This window comes from Egretta garzetta, unplaced genomic scaffold, assembly GCF_000687185.1.
Source record: "Egretta garzetta isolate BGI_Z169 unplaced genomic scaffold, ASM68718v1 scaffold83, whole genome shotgun sequence".
Taxonomy (NCBI): Eukaryota; Metazoa; Chordata; class Aves; order Pelecaniformes; family Ardeidae; genus Egretta; species Egretta garzetta.
In genome coordinates, this window is record NW_009259105.1 from 171,961 (window position 1) to 174,835 (window position 2,875).

Sequence of the window (2,875 nt, forward strand, 5' to 3'; positions counted from 1 at the left end):
AGGGTTAGGTTAAAGGTTGGACTTGATGATCTTAAAGGGCTTTTCCAATCAAAGCGATTCTATGATTCTACTCATGACCCACGAGACGGGGGCTGCCTGCATCCACAGACCCCAAGGCAGGAGCCTGCCTGCAGTGCCCATGCAGCTCAACCCTGGCTCCGCTGAGGCGGGTCAGATCCTGGCCTCAGGCATTTGTTTGGGCTCCAACACGGGTGGTTTCCCACCTGGAAGCAGCTTCCTGCCTGGGCTTGCATTTCTTTGTGACCATTTAGAGCCCAGACTGCTTTCCCTGTACGCAGGGATGGAGGAGGCTGGGTTATTCCCCTGTAAAGGTTAAGTAAGTCCTGTCATGTCCCCCATCTGCCTTCTCTGGATTAAGGGGGTCCCCAATAAAGCAGCCAGTGCCCAAACTGCCCCTGAAAGCCCCCGAACTGCCTGCGCTCAAAGCTCCTCTTTGCTTTTGCATCAATCCCCATGGCTGGCAGGGAAGCCCGACTCCTCTGCCCCCCGCGCAGCCCCACCGAGGTTCAGCCTCGGTGTCGGGGCGGGTGCGGGAGCCACCACCAGAGCCCCGAGCCCCCCGTTTCCCTCCATCTTCCCGAAGACCAAAAGTGCAGGCTCAGCAAGCTGGGCCTGGCAGGAGCCCAGTGGGAATCGTGACTTCTCCATTGCTCCGCTGGCGCGGCACGCGCTGCCTCGATCGCGCCCTGTGTTTATTCTCTGTTCCTGGCTTTGTGTGTGTTTGCCACAGAAGGGCCAGTGGCCGTCCCTCCCCCGGGTGAAGGCAGCGCAGCTTCCCCAGGCAAAAGCAAACACGGGCGCGGGGTTACGGGTGGTCACAGCAGAGGGCAGGGACTTCGGGGACGTGTCCCCCGTTCTGGATGTCCCTACCATCCTCTTGCCTTCAGGGAAAGGACCGCAGGATGCGGCCTTCATCTGCAGCCCAAAGGGTCCCTGGGTGAAGCCTCCCGCAAGCGTGGAGCTGGCCCCACATCGCGTTCCCATCACTGGGGCCGGCTGGGTTTGTATGGGTGATCCCCCCACCCCCTGAAGAATTCCACATGCAGTTTCAGGGAGGGATGCAATGCAATGCAATGCGATGCAGGGGAGCCATGCAAGCGGCCAGGAGGAGAAAACCTGGGCAGAGAGTGAGGGTGGGCACAGCCACGGCCAGGGGCTGCGTGGTGGGATGGGATGACCCGGGGCAGCGCGGTGCGATGGACTTGGTGACCCGGCCGTCCCTGCCAGGCAGGAGTTGTGATTTAACTAATTTCTCCTTCCCTGGTGTTTGCTCTGGAGAAATGTCCTGAACATCAAGCGAAGTGTTATCTGCGGCATCACGTGCGGCGTTTCCCAAGGCTGTGAACAAACCCCCCTGCCAAGCTCAGGTGGGCCCAGCAAGCCCCACAGTGGATTTTGAAGCCATGAAGTTATGAAAACTGACCCATGATCACATTTCCAGGGACCCCACTTGGTGCTCAATGCCCCCCCAAAAGCTGGAGGGATGCAGCTGCCCGTGCCGGCGCGATGCCGGGTCTGCAACCCACTGGTTGGGCTCCGACAGTGCAGGTCTCGTCTTTGGAAGTACCAGGAGTCTCACATCCTGACCTGGAGGCTGCGGGGTTCATCCCTGTACCAGTGCAGGATATGGCCCAGCCGCAGCCAGGCACTGGCCCTGGGGATGGGAAGGGGGTAAACAGCTCTGACACCACCAGTGCTTCGTGCTCAGCCTGAAGGTTTCATCCCTACCCTCTGCAATTGCAAATTCTAAAAAATATTAGGTAATTGGAGAGGAATAAATTTAATCCCTCACTGTTAAATACTATAAAACAATACAAATCATGGTCTCTGTGTTCTCCTTCCCGCAGGACCAGTGAGCGGCACGGCACCGCCGGGGACTGGCCCCAGCCAGGGCCGACCCCTGCACCCAAGGGAGAAACGTAGGCTTAGACCCCACAAGATGGGCTTGAACATCATCACCTTCCAGCTCCTTGTTTTTGCTTTAGGGAGCAGAGCAGGCGCCTCTGAAACGTCAAACTCCAGCTTTATGGCAGCCAGAGACCAGTTCTGTGAATGCAGCGACACATTCATCCGCGCTGGCTGCTGCGGGAAGAGCTGCTAAAAATGGGGATGTATCTGGCATAGGCCCAGAAAAACCTTTGTGCAATCCAAAGCCGACACGGAGCGGCTGGGGAAGGGGAAGGGTTGGGTGTGAAATGGTGGATCAAGGGGGAAGGAGTCCATGAAACTGGTCCCAGTGCAGCACCAAACCCCTGCGCTTTTGGGATGCTGCGGGCACAGGAGGAGAAGCAGCTCCATCACTGGGGTTTATGGTGATAGACACCCGTCTGGGGGGGCTGACGCTGACTGGGGATGGGAATGGTACAACTGGGGTCCCCCCGGCCTTGCAGTTGGGAAAGGGAAAGGCGTACGTGGTCCCCAGGCTGGGAAGGAGATGGCACCAACACAGCCCTCGCTGCCTTCTCATTAAGATTAATCCGTCCCGAACAAGCACGTGTCCCTTCGGTAAATACTGATTTCTCCTATCAACAAATCTCAATTTATTTACATCAGAGACTTTGAGCCAGGACTGGCAACTCTGACATAAATTGGCTGAACAATGCAACATATCCTCTCCTTGCTGGTTGCTATGGGTACTGGGCTGGTTTAGCCTCTGTCTATAAACATTAACTGTGAAGGGGATGTGGAAACTTATCTAAAAATAAAATACTATGCCCAAGTCTTGAAGAGGACGGTCATTGAGATGGCGATAAAAAAAAAATAAATCCTTGTGTAATGGTTCTGGAGCGGCAAAACAGAAACACGGCATCCGTGAGCCCGGCTGAAGGAAACAGAGGCTGGACTGAAAAGAAAC